Source organism: Anabrus simplex, chromosome 1 (assembly GCF_040414725.1).
Source record: "Anabrus simplex isolate iqAnaSimp1 chromosome 1, ASM4041472v1, whole genome shotgun sequence".
Classification (NCBI taxonomy): Eukaryota; Metazoa; Arthropoda; class Insecta; order Orthoptera; family Tettigoniidae; genus Anabrus; species Anabrus simplex.
In genome coordinates, this window is record NC_090265.1 from 540,196,251 (window position 1) to 540,215,084 (window position 18,834).

At 40.8% G+C, this 18,834-nt stretch overlaps 1 protein-coding gene across 1 annotated transcript in view; it reads left to right on the forward strand.

The window, feature by feature from the left end:
• The window catches only part of LOC136857107 (UBA-like domain-containing protein 2-A), a 201,655-nt gene that overhangs the window by 118,204 nt on the left and 64,617 nt on the right, over positions 1-18,834 (forward strand). The window lies entirely within an intron of this gene.

Consider the following 18,834-nt stretch of genomic DNA (forward strand, 5'->3'; position numbering starts at 1 on the left):
ATCCCTATTTCCTACCCACCCATTAGGTTCTAGAAATCTCACTCCCAGTTTCCCACATATCCACTCCATAGTCTCATTTAAATCCTCAATCACCTTCCAGTCAGTACCCGTCCTACACAGTATTCCACTGATAATCTCCGCTTCCTAAATTTCACCCGTGCTGCATTTAGCAGATCCCACACATCCCCTACTATGTTAGTACTTATACCTGCTTGCCTTACATTGTTAGTTCCAACGGGAAACACTACCACATTCTCCTTTCCTTTCTCTCTTCTACTTTCCTCAACACCTGCCTCAACGTTCGTAATTCCTGGTTAACACTCTATCCTGGTTCCCTTTCCTCCACACATTTTCCCCACATGAATGTGACAGAATATGACGTTCGTTTGCCCAACTCATTTGCGACTGGCATTAGGCAAGGGCACTGGCTTTATAATAAAAACACCAACTGGAATGTGACTGGAAGTTGGAAAGGGGCCGGCCATTGTAATGAAAACTCCCCATCTCGATTGTGACTGGCATTAGGCAAGGGTGCCTACCATTAATATGACACCACAGCTCAATTTCGACTGGCAGTAGGGAAGGGTTATGCCATTATAATGAAAACTCCCCAACTGGTATGTAACTAGAAGTAGGAAAGGGGGTTTGCCGTTATAATGAGAACTCCCCAAATCGACTATGACGCAGTAGACAAGGGAGCCTGGCAATATAATAAAATACTCCCCATCTCGATTGTGACTGGCTAGGTAAAGAGGCCTGCCTTTATAACTAAACTTCCAAACTCGATTGTGAATGGCATTAGGCAAGATGTGCTGTCACTGTACTTAAAACTCCTCAACCCAGACCTTACAGGAGAAACAACTTACGGGGACCTACCCGTGGTTTTTCTCTGGTTACGCTAAGGTACATGCAATTTAATAAAATCTTACTCGCAGCATGTTTGTCTATAGTAATTTACTTAGACATCCTTATACAATGTAGAAATCCGTAGAGAAGCACGGTTATATTAGCTGGTTGTTATTATTTACACAAAATTAAGGCGATAAATTGGATGAGTTGGTTTAATACTGTAATAGGTAAGTAAATAATGCAGTTGTAAGTTTCTGTGAAGCATAGTGAGCGGATTGTAATGTGAGTTAGACACCAAGCGAGCGCCCACCACAATAATTGTACAGATCTACAAGCCTATCAGTTTACACTAGATGATGATGGAAGATACCGGAAAAATGTACTAGAAGATGTAATGTATTTAATATAGAAGAAGCCTCCGTGGCTCAGGCGGCAGTGTGCTGGCCTCTCACCGATGGTTTCCGTGGTTCAGATCCCGGTCACTCCATGTGAGATTTGTGCTGGACAAAGCGGAGGCGGGACAGGTTTTTCTCCGGGTACTCCGTTTTTCCCTGTCTTCATTCATTCCAGTAACACTCTCCATTGCCATTTCATTTCATCTGCCATTCATTAATCATTGCCCCAGAGGAGTGCGACATGCTTCGGCAGCCAGCACAGTTCCTATCCTTGCCGTTAGATGGGGGCTTCATTCATTCCATTCCTGACCCGGTCGAATGACTGGAAACAGGCTGTGAATTTTATATTTAATTTAATATAGAGATAAGCAAGGTTTGGAGACACTGGATAATCACTAGACACTATTGTTGTTAGCCAGAGATTCAAGACCTTCCCAGAAGCAAACGCGGACTCCGATCACAGCTTGGTGTCATATAAATGACGACCTGAGTTGAAGAAATGGAAGAGCCGTTTTAAATCGAAATAGGAATGCTATAGATAAAAAAAAAAAAAAAGCAAGCGAGGGAACCTTCCAAAGAACGTGTTGCATAAGGGCTAAAGGAACAGGATGAAAGAAGCGCTGGATAAAGATCTTTACGACGCACCGACACAGATAGGTCTTACGGTGAAGATGGGCTAGGAGTGGGAAGGAAGCGGCCGTGGGATTAATTAAGGTACAGTCCCAGCATTTGCCTGGTGTAAAAGTGGGGAAACTCTGAATAAAGAGTGAACTCTTCTAAAGAATCTGTAATGTAAAGCTGGTGTAAAGATGAGAATAAAGGCAAGATCAGATTATGATGACGTACCATGCCTGTTTGATGGATGACAAAAGTACAAAAAAAAAATATATATATATATAAATGATGAGGGCAAAAAGGAGTATACTCGACTAAAATAGAATGTGGAAGGCATTGAATCAGAAGTGATTGAAATAGAAGGTTACAGATGTTGACAATCGTTAAGTTTATAGCAAATATAGTACTGTATAAAGGAAAATTCAGTGACGTTGGGAGACAGGAAAAGTAGGTACATTAATACTAGGAGCTTGGGTGGAAAACCACTCCTAGGGAATGAAAAGGGAGAAAAGTCTTATCAAGGGAAAGGAGTAGTTGGTAATGTTGATACGTTTAGTGGTTCTAGCTCTCTTGAGATTATTAGAAAGAAGTTTCTGAAGATTTTATTGTGGAGCATGTAACACTGTATGAGCTTAACTGATGCAGAAAGAGAATAGGATCCTTTGATATGTGGTGTTATTAGCATTATATTGAACGTGAGATGGGTAGATCGGACCGTAGTTCAAGAGACACTGAATCAGATAGTTGACAGGAGAACGATTGGGCGAAATTTGATCAAAAGGGATTCATTGGTAGGGTACATCTTCACAGTGGCGTGCTCTGAACCCCATCTACCCCAGCGCTGCTGGGGTAAAGAACTTTGTATTAACATATTCTAATTATTCCTTAGAACGCTTTTTATAATGTTTAACAAATTGCGAACATCTAAGCCAAGCCAAGTACAGCTGTCTCGACAATCCGCTCGCACTACCGCAGCTCAGCTTCTCCAGCGAGCTGGGTTTCCTTGCCGGCCCGATAGAGAGCTACCCCCCCATCGAAATTTAAGGTCGCTTGGGAGGCGCATGCACTTCAAGCTTCTTTGAGGCGAAGTTGTGGCCCCTCCCCCGACAGTAATTTACGGCGACAGGCCAGCTAGCTTAGGTAAGGAGTGTTAGTTTTAAAACTTGACACTCGAGGTCGTCAGCGCCACACACTAGAGACTGCAAGGAAAATATCAACATGTTAACAGTATCACCTGTACATCGTCTTGTTAATAGAAATGAACCAACATATGAAATCAATTGTAATATAAAAGAATATGGTTTCGGCATGTAGACAATTTTTTCGAGCAATTCATTGATGGCACGTGTAGAGTATGTGTTCCGATAGCCGCAGAAACATATTTAGGTTTCCCAGCATGAACACAGAGTTTGTATTTGGTTCTCTGTGATGGTGGTATATATAGTGAATTTTTGTAGTGTTCCTCTTGTATTATAAGTTAAGGTTTCGCGAGTTGTGTGGCATACTTCATGAACATAACGTGTGTTATACGTCGTGACAAATATTTTCCCTCGTTTGTCGTTGATGCACGTACTCTCAGTATGCGAGTGAAACTATAAAACTTCAACGACGGTAAAATACCAGTTAAATTTTGCTGATTAATTTAGATTAGGCCTTTTAAGTAAAAAACAAATAGTCCCAGTGTATTTTTGTGAAAACCATGACTGTACTATCACGAAACGTCACCGGATGAAACTGTAAGTACATTGTTTAAAATTTGCTATAGATTAAGTTTTGATGGTGTCGTCACTGCCGTGAATATCAATGTGGATGTATGTGCGAGCGTGAGGTTGAAAATATTCTCGTAAGATCTTTCTCAGGTAGACCTTTCCACGAAAAATCCAGCCTTATAAAATGGTAGAGAGTATAGTGGGGCTACGATTGTTTATATTTAAAAAACGTTTTTGTAGCTGGTGTAATGAATATGTTCACCGCACGCCACTGCATCTTCAGATACTTAAGATTTGTTTAGTTGGTTCTTTAGGGTAGTGTAGGGGGTAAGAATGATAGGGGAGGCCAAGACGTGAAAACACCAAAGTAAATGTAGGATATGATAGATATGTAGAGATAAGGTTAGCATAAAATAAATTAACATGAAAAGCTGTATTGGATCAGTTTTACTGACACAAGACCTAAACAGTAGCCTCAACATGTTAATAGGTTACAGCCTCCCCGTTGACAAAACAGCATACATTATTATTGCTGGTATAAAGAAGACATTTAGCATGTCAAGAGGTTGCTTAGCTTGTCACTCTGCCAAACTTAACATATTAACGTCTAGACCATGATCTGAAGTACTGTTGAAGGTACATAAGCAGTTTTTGTTTTACGTCGCACCGACACAGGCGATGATGGGATTGCCGGATGGGATAGGAAAAAGCTGTGGAGTGAGAAGGACGCGGCCGTGGCCTTAACTAAGGTACAGCCCCAGCATTTGCCTGGTGTGAAAATGGCAATCCATGGAAAACCATCTTCAAGGCTGCTGAAAGTTTGGTTCGAACCCACTGTCTCCCGAATGCAAGCTCACAGCTGCACGATCCTAACCGCACGGCCAACTTGCTTGGTAGATACATAAGCACGCACATGTATTTTTGTTAGCGGAGGAAGGGATTGTAACTAGTGTGTGTGTCTTTGGAAGCGCCGTAACACGTAATGGGATGGTCATTATTGAGTAGTAAGGTAAATGATGAGAATATGGCCAAGCTTATAATATGGCCAATAGGTAGCGTAGGGCGTAGATCGTAAGGTAAACGAAAGCTGGCACTAGCATGCTCTCCCAGACGTGTCTCTTAAGGGTTCTGGGCAATCGCTGCTGGAGGGGAGGCATGGATTGGGGTCGAGCTGCCATTATCTATAGTGGATGGTGTATGGAGAACGCGCTTCTTATTTCACTCCAGTAAGTACGCGCTTGTTCTCACATCCTATCAGAACAACTACAGTGCAATTGTTTGTTTGGCTGCTGTGCAGGTTTCTAGGCTGATTCGCGTAGATATATCGAAATTTAATTTTCTTTAACCAGTCGTTAAATATTTAAGACTGTTTTAAAAATCAACCCTGTTGTTAATATGGCTATTCTTGGCCGCAATAGGAGCAGCTGGCCATATCGGCTGCGTTATGGGGCAAAATGTTTATTTGAAGCTAAGAAAGAGACCAGGAAGAACGACAAAGTACATACCATCAAGAAACATCAAGACTGTACGCAAACTAAGGGGAATGCTATCCCCAAGAAAACTTCATCAAAACGGACTGAGAACTGGTACTGTACAATGATAGTATTTAAAAGATCTCTGGTGGTACATCTGGCATATACTTGACGAAATTAATCAGATCACACAGAAGAGATCTGTTCCTTTGTCAACTATTGGAGTAAAACGAAACGTCGAAACTGATAAGCAGGCATACTAAATGGCGTCAAATAAAAAAATGTACTGCGCTGTATGCTGTGAAGATGAAGTGCAAGATAAGAGATTTCCTTCTGTGTGTGGGGAAACCTAGATGCAATAAATTTTGCTGAAGACTTAACACCAGGCTGTGCCATACTATGGTAATGCTGGAAAACTGAGTATCTGAATTGCTGTATGGGCCAATTGTGCTTGTTGATACATCACACCATAATTTTCTTTCAGGTGTCCCTTGCTGTTTAAACTTAGTGACGTATGAGTACTTGACGGAAGTTTGGTAAGCTCGTCATCCGTAATTTGAGCATCTGCGATATTTTCGTAGTAAATCGGTACTACACTAGTTCTTCAAGTCTGGATAAGTTATCAGCAACTGTATTGTCCTTCCCAGAAATATGCCTAAGAACTGTGGTATATTGTTAAATGAATTAAAGATGGCGAAGCTGCATTGAAGTTACCTTTTCATTTCGTTGTTTAAACGCGTGTGTTAAAGGAGCATAATCGGTATATACCATGAAGACTCGTCCTAGGAAGTTTTTAAAGTATTTTATTGCCATATAAATACTAAGAAGTTCCCTGCCGTACGTTGAGTACTTCTTCTGTGCTAGTGAGAACTTCTTGGAATAAAATCCGATTGGTTTCCACATACCATCGTCCTTGTGTTGCAACACAGCACCCGATGCAAAATCTGAAGCATTTACAAACCATGCGAGTTCACTGTTGGCATTCGGAAAAGTTAAAAGGGGTCTTACTAAGGTCTGTCTTGCAGTTCTCAAATTGTCTTGACGCCTCTTCTGTCCACTCGATCCGCCTTTCTTCATTTTTCTTAGCACCCTTCAGGTATTCATTTAGGAGGGCTGGTCGATCAGCGGCATGTTCCAATTGCCGATGGTAAAAATTCGCAGTGCCAAGAAAACTACGCAATTCTTGACGTGTATCAGGACGTTTGTAATTAGCTATTGCTGCTACTCTTTCAGGATCTGGCTTGGTCCCTTCTGGAGTTATTAAGTAGCTCAAGAAAAGAATCTCTTGAACATCAAACACAGATTTTCCGACGTTAATCCTCAAGCCAAACTCATTCGTTCAAACAGTATTGTTCAATGATGAACATATTCCTCAGATGACCTAGATGCTACCAGAACGTCATCCAGAACTTCATTCATTAACGAACCTTTTGAAGGTACTAGGTGCATTTCTCAATCCAAAAGGTATGACATTAAACTCGCGAAGTCCGAAAGGTGTGATCATTGCACCCTTCTCCTTGTCTTCGACTAGTGGTATCTGGTAGAATGCCTTAAGGAGGTCAATTTTTTAAAATATCTTCTTACTCTGGAGAATGGAATTTACATAGTCTGTGTAATTGGGTAGCGATCAGGAAGAGATCGGTCATTAAGATGACGGTAGTCTCCACAAACTCGCCACTGGTCATCTGACTTACCTACCATGCGTAAAGGATTCACTCACTGGGATTTAGAGGGACGAATTACGAATCTCTTGTTTCGCAAGGTTTAATTTATGTGGATCTAACCTGCGAGCTTTTGAGTACACAGGAGAGCCGCTACTGGTTGTGGTATAGTGTTGAACTTCATGCTTGATTTCCCTGGGCGTGAGTACGGGTTTTGTCAATTCCGGATATTGCTTGAGAAGTTCAGAGAATTTACAAGTTATATGGAGTGAACTTACAGAAACATCTGAATCAGTTGTACACAGTACCGCCCCGATGCTTAGTTTGGTATTATTGTCAGTGAACACCTTGCCTTTTATGCCTAATATAAGGCCAAATTGCCGCAGAAAGTTTGTTCCATTTATACCTTTAGTGGTATTGGCAATTATGAAGGGCCATGTGAAACTGCGCATTAAACCTAATTTAAAGGCTCAACAATTTTGACCCGTAAGTTTGTATTTCCGATGCATTAGCTGCGTGAAGTTTGAAGTCTGACGCCTTATTAACTCTTTGGAAAATGTACTGTATATGTATGCTGGATCCTCAACAACTCCACCATTAGGCATCATTAAATACGTTTACTAGGGAAATGAGGACTAAAGCAGTTTCCCGTTGCTTTCCTCACTGAGCCAGAAGTTTCTATTACATATCAGTCTGCCAAACCCACTGATATGCATGCACCAACCGACCCTATAAACAATGTTTCCTCGCCATGTATAACAGGGACTGGCTGCATAAGGAATGTCATTTCTAGCATACAAAGTAGAAATAGTTATTCGACCATTTACATTCGAGTAAAATACAATATCATATATAGCCTACGTATAAGGGAAGGGGGAGGGGTAAGAATATATTCAATATAAACTAGACTAAAATATCACAGTCTTTAAATACCAAGATTGTTTTGCTGTTTGGACACCACTAAGAAGATAAGCGAATTAATTGCAACTCCAGTCTAAAAAAGTATAAGAAAATCCCATATAAATTGGTGCGTGAGTCCCAGCAAAGAAATAGTAACGTAAACTATGTGCCCGTTCACACCTCCGCGACAGCTTTCAAAATGGCGCCGAGAGAAGGTATGGCCCATTTAATCTATAGGAAGCAAAGAATAGACACCAGTTGCGGTGACGTAGGAGGCCATACACGTCATGGAACGGTCGAGTATTGAGGGTGAAACGGACAGTGGATTGTCTACTGTATTGTTTTACAAAAAAAATTAGAAAACTTGATTGTTAAGAAATCTCCATCTTAATTTTTCTCAACGAAGAGTGAAGACGGAACTACCGACCGCGATATAATTTTTAAGGAGAAGGAAGGATCAGAAGCTATAATATAGGAAAAAGCGTCGGAAACGAGAGGAAAATAAGTCAAGTTATCAAAAAAAAAAATAAGCAGAGTTGATTAGAGATATTAAAAGGAATCAGCTAAGTACCACGAGATACGCGTGGGTGGATACGGAGCGCAGTTGATCGAGACTCTGCAAAAGGGGAAACCAAACCAGCATAAAAAAGGATCTCATACAAGAAGAGATACATCTCGAATTATTGAATCAGAATAGAAATTAGTTTCCCAAGATCTACAAGAAGCGGCCGACCGAGATACATTCACTGGAATCAACACCAACGAGGTCGAAGATATACGTCGGAGAGCCACAAAGGAAATAATAAATTTAAGGATTACGGACGTCAAAAGGAATTGTATAATGGCTCTTTACCGCACTATAGTCCTTAATTTAGTTGCTGATAAGAAGACCATGAGGATGATGTGCTAAATATACATGATGGGCCAAGCTGGGGACCAGTACATCTTGCTATACGACCGAGCCATGAAGAGGAAGGCGACGGGAAGCCATACGACCGAGGCATCATGAGGAAGGTGACGGGAAACCATACGACCGAGCCATGAAGAGGAAGGCGACGGGAAACCGACAGCAATCCCGTGATGAGGAAGCAGATGATGTTCCAGATGTTACATCCATTTGGGAGCAGAACAGCTGGACCAGGACCAACCATGAGCGAGCTAAGTCATTTACAATATTTAATCGCATAATTTTTGGTTTGCCTACACATGTGCCTTAGGCATGTGCCGATGGGCTAAATATAAACTGATATATAAGAAATGCAAGTGAATGTTACCAATGAAGTGTGAGATATTTAAGTCCGTAGTTACGTGATCTAGCGACATAGCATAAGATTCTAATGTGTTGGATATATTCGTCATCGTATATCGGTCAAAATCCACGTATGTTGCGTGAGGTTTGAAAAAGGATTTGTGAAAACAGCTGATAGTAATGACATACTCGCAGATTGCAGAGATTTCGTATTGGTAATGCTACAAGTCGACGTCACGATTGGTTGCGCGCGGTGTAAAATAAACATATAGAATCACGCATTATTTTTATTCGCAATAAGGGCATTGAACTCAATCATAGGTTATGAGACATAGCAACTTTAAAATGTTGTTTTGAGAAACATATGCCCGGTTTCTGGAAAGATGAGATATCTTTCCGATAACTATTGCTTTGTTACAGCTGTCGACTCGATAAATCTTCGCTGCGTTGCACAGCGGAACAGCAGCTAACTTATCGAACTGTCAACTATTGGCTCGTTGATCAAGTTTCATAAATACACACTAGATGCCACCCCTCGTACTGCTTTGTTTTTTTACATTAGGTGTGTTCCCTAGATTGTCAGGCGCATGCGCACAAGTAATGCATCGCATTTGAGCTTTCTGTGCAGCTCCTATTATCCCCTCTTTGCCATGCAGGAAGAAATGGATATTCGACTAGTTCTTGCAGAAGTGGGTGTCAGTTTCGAGGTGTTTAAGGACTGTCAGAAGAATTTTATATTGTTTGAGGATTTCTAATGAAATATGCACACGAATGGCACATGTCACGCGCAATCCAGTTTGCACTGAGCCTTATAAGTATACCGTATCTCTTCCCTGTTATTACAAAATATGAACATTGTTTGATCAAAGTATAACGACATACATCGCGTAATTAACATAATTATATAACCTGTTAGTTCCTTGTAATGTAATATCGTTAATTAAAAACAATCCCACGATAAAAGTATATGTTCACTGCCAATGCAAGAAGGCCTGCAGTAGGCCTACTACGATAAATGTGTAATTATCTGTTATACTCAGTTACTGGTACCAGTGCTTTTATGGACACGAATGCAGTCACAGATACAAATATGACAAGACGCAGTAGTACTGAATCTTAAAGGTTACCGTAATTAATAATTGATCAACAGGGGACAATGGAAAATTATTTGTCACAGGACGCAAATTGTCGCCTGTAACCTCTACCATACCTACGACAGTATATTTGTTTAGCCTCAGTGTCTTTGAATTCATTTTCACTACTGTATAGTTCATTTGAACATTAGGCCGACGGAAGAAGATGAGAAAGCCATAGAAAATTTTAACAAACGCAATGTTAGCTGCTGATACTGAAGTACTGCGCACGCGCCCAGCAAGTGAACAAATAGATATCTCCTGCTCAGGGCCCTCTAAGTTAGCAAGTGATTTGTCGAACCGATAGATGTATCTTACGTTCGTGCAACGCCAAAACACAAGTTAACCATTCGATACCGCTATAGGTTCGATATCTCACGTTCCAGAAACCGGGCAATAGTGTGGTAGTTTGACATGGTTAAGTATTTGGGAACGCGACGAGTTAATATTGAGGCTACGATGTTAAGATATTATATGGATGTTGAAGTAAGATTGCAATTGTGCTAGCTTGAGGAAAAGTATGAGTTATATAGTGATATGAGAAGTTTTATACGCACTACGTAGGGGCCATTGAGTGCCTGCAGTTTAAGATATGCCACACTACATTCTTTAGATTCGTATACGTGAGATTGCCCACACCGCTGGAGTAACCTAAGCCAAGGTATGAACAGAATTTACTATTGTAGAATTATGCTTGTGACGGGATCGTATGTCAACTTTAGATGTGTTGTATGAATATCGGAATACAACGATACATTTTTAGCTGTATTTGACCGAAGGCATTCACGACACCTAGAAATATGATATTATGCGTCTGAATACTGCGACATAGCGCTTGCATTGTAACTGCGTATGAATAAAATAGCTTGCATTGAAGTAGAATGTTATGGAATATAACGAAGGAAAGGGACATTGAGCCTAAAAGACATGTGTATGACAGCCAAAGATTATGTTGAAGTTAGTTAGCTGTATAGATTAACATTTTCTCTGTTTGAACTTGCATTTTCTCAACGAACTACAGCTAGGAAAATGTCAGAGTAGGAGCCTAATTTGACAGGCACTAGGAACAAATGCCTTAGTTCGTAAATAGTATCAATGCACAACGAGAACGTGGCAATAAAGCATGAGTTCGAATTTATTAATACAAATTTATTAATACAAATTTATTAATACGAATTTATTGATACAGATTTATTCATACGGATTTATGCACTTACTTATATGTTTGCTTATATGGATTTTCTTACTAGTGAATCGTCATTTACTGAGTATCAGCTACAATTTACTGGAATATTCCCAACGTTCAACTCTAATATGATTGGCAATTAAATATCTGTGATATACAATTCAGTCCAGCAATTTAAAGACATGATTTGGTTCAATTACAAGTTTGAGTTTATTAGTGGACTTTATAGACATTTCAGCGTAACCGTGTGTTTAATTCAGACTTGTGTAATTAAAGAAAATGAGCTCTTATAACAACTTGATTATGTTGCTGTTATATCAATGACTAACTTCAGTATGGACCTTAGATGTCCAGTGATCGATTGTAAATATGTACATACGCAAATTTTATTTCACGAAGGAACTGATCTAGATAGTTTAAGCCTACATATTATTTCTTTTTCTACGAGCCAGCGCTGACTCACAATCCACATTTGTAATATGAAACGTCAAGTAATGCCTTGCATTCCAGTTTAATAGTCTAATATTTAATCAATAAATGTCTTGTTTATTTTCTACAACTTTGTGTATCATGAGTTCTTTCATTGTAGCCTAGTTCGTAAGTTAGTTGCTTAGCTAAGAGAATTTCTTGATTAAGTAAGTACTCCATTAGCCATGACCAGTTCTCACGTAGATGAAACTCTGATTTTTAAAAAAATTGTTGACGGTCGTTATATTGTGTAATGTGTCTCTAAAGGCGTCACCCGTCAGTCGTTAATCTCTTCGTACTCACGTTAAGCGTATCTTGAAGTAGGATTACATGTCTTACTTGGCCTTTGAAAACCCTGAGGTATCCGCTGAGCGACCCCATTTCATCTGATTAGGCAGCCCAACAACGAGTTAGAAATGGAGGTATCGGGTAAAGAATGTTAACGTTCGAATTGACGCACGACGTTACAACTATAAGGACTTTAGAATATGGATATTTGCTTTTACCAAAAAGCCTTTTATGGTCTCCGTTAAAGTAAGTTAATTAGCCCGGCAGTGGCGACGGATAATTCAAGTATGATAATCCTCATGTAGTTACAATAATGAGTTAATAATAATTCGATCTATTCATTATAAAATATAAATAATTACCAGAAAAAACTCAACAGCCTATTTGTTCCCATGATAAACTAGCAAAGGGTTGAAAATCTAAGTAAATTAGTTGATTTAAAAAAAAAAAAAAAAAAAAAAAAAAGACTCAAAAGCACGAAGAAAGGTAGGTGGTTGAAATTTTAAGAAAACAACCAAGTCCAGCTTCACAATTATCGTCTGAAGCATAATATTGAACCGGTATCATCTTTGAGAAAGAGGCGTGAAAATATTTAGCAAAACGTATTACGAGCAAAAGCTTCAAACGGTTAATAAAAAGCATGGTGAATGCCCAAAGGCGAGTTCAGCTCCACAGCGAGGTACTCGGTTGATTTTCGATGTATAATCCAAACTGAATTTTAATGTCCACGCTGTCCAGTATCTGTACAGTACCAAGGAAGGGGGTAGGGGAAAATCGATGTTTCGAGAACAGAAGGATGTCCCTTGTGATGGGCGCACTCGAACTGAGCGAAATATTTTACCGGTGCACACGAACTGAATGAATTATACTTGCCTCAGCTAAACCTGAACACTGAATTGAGCGACTCGCTCACACCTTGCCTTGCTTAAACTCCCATCCTACTTCCCTCCTTCGTCAGTCAGTGGGTTGTTGGCATAGCCTACTACGAAAGAAGAACGAAGTCACTTTGAATTCAATGAAATGTGTTATATTAATAATTTGTCAGTATTGAAGTTAGTGGTATCTATGAAGTGTATTTTAATATTTCTTATGAAGGAAGCAAGTGGTGTTATCCAGACTATAGTCAGTGAAAGAGGTAAATAAATTCTTGTTTACAAAAACTTTCAATATAAGTCTTATCGTTAGAGGAGAATGGTGTTGGAGGTGTACTAAACATAATGTAATGCTAGGCCTTTTACTATAGGAAATATGACCGACATCTTCTTTAGCGGAAGGCGTCCATAGCCACGAAGAGATTAGTGACGAGGTTATTTGTCGGAAACCACTCTCGAACGCTATAAAACGAAAAACTAAAGGGGCCCTAGACAAGAGGCCATCAGATCGAATTCATACGGAAATCGAACTAGTCACTGAAGTTGTTATATCGCTTGCAAAGAAAGGGACGTGAATATTAGAAATAATATAACTCATGCAAGATTAAAAGTTTTCCTGAACTTCCGAAATTAGCACAAGAGGTCCATGAGGCACTTAATGCAATATCAGTGACAAAGGTGAAGAATGAAGTAGAAAAGATTATAGTGATATTTTCTTGCAGTTCAAATATGAAATTCTTGAGAGAGCAGAATGTCGTTTTAATGGATGGTACCTTTGAGTGTGTACCCAAATATATCCTACATTTATTTACCATCCGTGGATATCGTAGAGAAGCGTATATTACACTGGTCTTTTGCCTGCTGCGAGACAAGAAGAAACATACTTATTTTGACCTGCTTCAGTTGGTTAAGGAAGAATGTCGCAACAGGAAAGTGAGTTTCGAACCAAGAACAATTGTAGATTTTGAGCGAGCGATCCATGAGGGTGTACGTGCAGCCTTTCTGGCTGTGAAACTCACTGGTTGCCGATTTCACTTTGCCCAGTCCCGGTAAAAACACATTTTTATAAATAAATATGTTTATAAAACACATGATAACCCGTTCCTAGCTTGTTTCACTTACTAGCTAGCCATACCATAGTTGTCGGAAAATACAACACTTACGCCTGTCAACAAAGTATAGGCCTAAAGAAGAAAAATCAGAAGAAGGAATGTGACTCCATTATTGTTTTGAACTAACCTATATTACGGAGTATTACATAACTGAGGAGGAGGAAGCCCCATTTCCCCATTCCATTTGGGCAGAAAAGTCAGTATGCATATATAGAACTACCAATGCTTGCGAAAGGTTTCACGCAGGCTTCAATGCATCGTACTATTCCTCGCATCCCAACGTTTTTGTGATTTTGAAGAACCTCAAAAGAAAAATGGACACATACTTAACAATAAACAGCGTTTCAAATGGAGCTTCTTGAAGGACAGACAACAAACCCAAAAATGAGCAAGACTTTATTGTAAACAAAATCCGTTACCTTGAAAATGGTGAGAGTGACAGGTTGACTTTGATTAAATGCGTCTCATACAAGCTAGTTTTCAATTTGTAGGCTTTTAAACTTGAAAATGGTTAGATTGACAGATTTACTTTTATAAAATGCGTCTCGTACAAACCTACCTCTAATAATATTTGCTACCGAGCTCGATGGCTGCAGTCGCTTAAGTGCGGCCACTATCCAGTATTCGGGAGATAGTGGGTTCGAACCCCACTGTCGGCAGCCCTGAAGATGGTTTCCCGTGGTTTCCCATTTTCACACTGGGCAAATGCTGGGGCTGTACAGTAACTAAGGCCACGGACGCTTCCTTCCCATTCCTAGGCCTTTCCTGTCCCATCGTCGCCATAAGACATATCTGTGTCGGTGCGACGTAAAACAAAGCAAAAAAAAAAAAAAATTGCCAGAGCTCATAACAAGAGTTCGCTCAGTTCGTGTGCGCCGCTTGCAACAATCAGGTGACCTAACAGGTCCAGTGATACGAGGAATGCAGTTAATTGAATTGCGAGCGGAGTGCAGTGCAGAGTGCGAAAATGTCGCGTAGCATGCGAAGTCCGGCATGTTGATATCGGAACAGCTAACTGGAGGTGGAGAATACCCACGTTGAAAACAAATGGAACACCCAGCAGCTAAAGGTAAGCTGATAATGTTATGCCATCTGGGCAACTCTAATGAGGTCTGGGAGTGCGTAGTGGGGATTGTGGACCATCGAAAACAGCAGTTTTCAACCTGTCCCATCGGGCTGAGTGATCGACGTTTGAGATGCTGACCTTCTGACCCCAACTTGGCAGGTTCGATCGTGGCTCAATCCGGCAGTATTTAAAGGTGCTCAAATACGTCAACTTCGTGCGGGTAGATTTACTGGCGCGTAAAAAGAACTCCTGTGGGACAAAATTCCGGCACCTCGGCGTCTCCGAAAACAGTAAAAGAGTAGTTAAAGGGACGTAAAGCCAATAACATTATTATAACCTGTCCCATGCATGCTCATTGCAGTCCATGTCCGGTGTACTATCCCCAAGTTCCTCTTTGATACCCCTTGATGAAGGCGTCTTTGTCCTCAGTGAAAATTCAGTACCATGTTCATTCCTGAAGGGTTGTACAGACGGTCGGACATTTTTTATCAGTATTCCGCTGGGTAGTTAACATCCGTCGAATTAGTATCAGAAATGTACGACGACCATGCATAATCTCAGCCCAAAACATTACCCCACCACCTCCAATTGCATACAGCTCTTGAACATACTAGTACTCCACCGCACCCTGTATGTTTCCACACCCTCTGTCGTCGTGTGCTTGGCCTAAATGATATCCGTGTTTCATCTGCAAACACGACATTATGGTATTCATCCAACTCCCAATTATGATGCTGGATGCCCCTTTTTCTCTTCTCAGCACGACGCCGATAGTCTTAAAAATATATATGTAGTGGAACTCGTCGAATCGGTCGAAATGACCTTAATTATGCCCTAAGCAGCCTATTGCTTACCGTTCGTGCAGATACACGGACCCCAATTGCCCTTAAGAAGTCATCTCGTAATTGTTGAGCAATCGAAGTTGGCTTCTTCTGCGCTGTTACGCAGATATGCCGACCTTGACGTGACGAGGTTATTATTATTATTATTATTATTATTATTATTATTATTATTATTATTATTGTTGTTGTTGTTGCGGGGTATCTGTGGAATGCAGAGGTGAAAGGAGGTGCAGGGATGAATGGGTCTAACTACAAGGTCAAAGTTAATTTAACATTTTTAACAAAGGTTATATTTTCAGAAGAAACAACAAAATTATAACAACGTTTCACTGAGTGAAATAACAATTTGGAAACAAGACTTAGGAGGATCCAAGATTTCAGAGTTTTAAACACTCTTGGGCTACAAGCCCCTAGTTTTACAATTTTGAGCTCCTAGCCCGGCATTACAACACACTAATTTGTTCAAAGGGCAGAAATCCCCTAAAACATGGAGCACTTGCTCCTAATTACAATATCGAGCCTCTCAGAGGCACTTTTACAACACTAGAAAAGAGCTGACCCGCTCTCAGTTTTTCAAGCTTATTCAAGGCAATATCAGAACCTTACAATTACTTGCCATCAAGGCATAACTTACAGAAATGAAACAGGGGTATCTTGTATCCAACCTACTGGGCCTTAGCAGAAAAAGAACAGGTTAAGTAAATGGCCCGAAACACCAAATTGAATGGAGGCGAGTACTTGCACTCCTAGATATGCATTCTAAAACCTAAAAGGCACTAGGTCGATGAAACAGGGGCTATACCCAGACTATGGAGGTGACTCGTATCAGAATAATTTAAGACATTACGGAAAAGAAGAAAACCAGTTACAAAACGTAGTCACTTCAAACCAATATGAAGGGGAGCTCGAGAGGGTAAATCACTCTCTATCCCAGAATTACAATTGCAGATTTTAGGAAATTTTCACATTAGCCGGCGGAAACTTACATTTATAGAAGTAGGTTAGATATTAAAGTTTCGGACCTATCCCTCGGGTTAAACTGCGGAGCGAGCAAGAAATAAAGATGTTAAACGGCCATTACCTTGCTGAAAGACTGCTGCCTGATGAAAGAGGCACCTCCCGCCTCTTGCTTCACATACACACAGTTAGATGTTGATCAAGTGGCCAAGAGCCTTGAAAATCTGCAGTTTATAAACCCTCGGGGAAAGTTTGAGACCTTTCATGAATAATCAAGCCACACCCTTACTTTTATTGGCTAGCGTAAAGTTACACACCAAATCGAAGAAGAAGCCTGTGATAGGCCGAAAATTAATTACAGTAATTAGGGATTGGCTGAATTCAAAACTGGCGGAAAGAAAAGATCAATATTGCCAACCCAAAAATGAATGAACATAATTTAGGAAAGAACAAATTTATGAATACAAAATTTCTTCAAATAAAGTTCCTTCACTTCTCACCAGGGTGCATGGTCATAGTTTTTGTAGTGGCATCTGTTGCAGAAAGTCCAAACTTCCTGATAAATGGTAAACAAAACACGTAGAATTTCATACAGTACTGGGAACTTCACAATCACAAAATTAAGGTGGTGACATCTTCTGAGTAAAAGTTTAAGTAGGTCTAGTTTCAAGGTCAGTGCTTCTCTTGTAGAGGAGGTTTTATTGGCGCAAGATTTAAATGTGCGGCTTAGAGGTGTACCTCCCCGTACAATTATTATTATTGTTATTATTATTATTATTATTATTAGCAGTAGCAGTAGTGGTGGTAGTAGTAGTAGTAGTAACAGTAGTGCCGTAGTGTAAATCGTCAGTGCCCATGGTCAAATAGGTTCTTGGAAATTGACGAATTCCATACTGCCGTCTCCTAAATCTGGAAATGTTGCCTGTTCCTGGTTTCTGTGAAATTCTAATAGAAACGAAAAGCGTGGGCATAACGGCAAAACCCATCACTTCCTGGTTCTAGGCTTCCCTTTGCGTATTGTGAAAACTGAATAAATATAATACACTCGTGTTCATAAAAAACAAAACACCCTGAAAGACTAGAGATAGGAAGTTCATATTCACAGGACATGTTCACTGGTATGTTCTGCAGAAACGATTAGCATTTCAGTCACCTAGGTTCAGTACGGTATGTGTCCTGTTCCCTAGTAGGCACTGGGTCCTCCATGGGCACTGCTAACTTGTTCCATGCATGATGGCATCGACGCTAATAAGGCGCAAGTGGCGTCCTGGGGTATAGCCATCCATGCTCCATTCACCTGGTTCCACAGTTCATCGTTGGTGGTTGGCATTGGGTCACAGCGCCGCACCCGTCATTTCACCAGTTCCCACACATTTTCGATTGGCGACAAGTCCAGTGATCGGGCGGGCCAGGGCAACAGTCTGACATCCTGTGACAACAAGCAGGCACGTGTTCGTGCAGCAACATGTGGTCGCGCATTATCCTGCTGAAATTCGGCGTCTGGGGCATCGTGCAGAAAGGGTATGGCTACGGGTCGCAGGATGTCATTCACAGAGGTCAAACTGGTCACAGTGTCCTGGACACGCACCAACTGTAATTTGTGGCTGCACCCAATAACACGCCACACCATAAGGCCTTGAGTTGGCGCTGTATGTCGTGTGCGAACGCAGTCAATGTGATGCCTCTCCCCCTGTCTGCGGCGAACCAAAAACCAAAATGCGGCCATCATTTTCAAACAAATAGAACCAGGATTCGTCCGAAAACACTATCTGCTGCCACCCTTGTTCCCAGTGACGTCATTCCATACACAATTGCAGTATAGCATATTTATGCACATTAGTCAAAGGTAGGCGGAGAAGTGGACGACGTGCCGGTAACCCAGATCTTAATAAACAGCGACGGGCTGTCATTCCTGATAGTGTACGATGTGTTACTCGGTTCCACTGTTGCGCCAGACCCGAGGAGGACGCAGATCTGTCCTGCAATGCCATTCGGATGAGGTGTCGATCTTCTCGGGGGTGGTCTGGGCGGTGCGACCAGACCCATCTCGTCGTGTTATA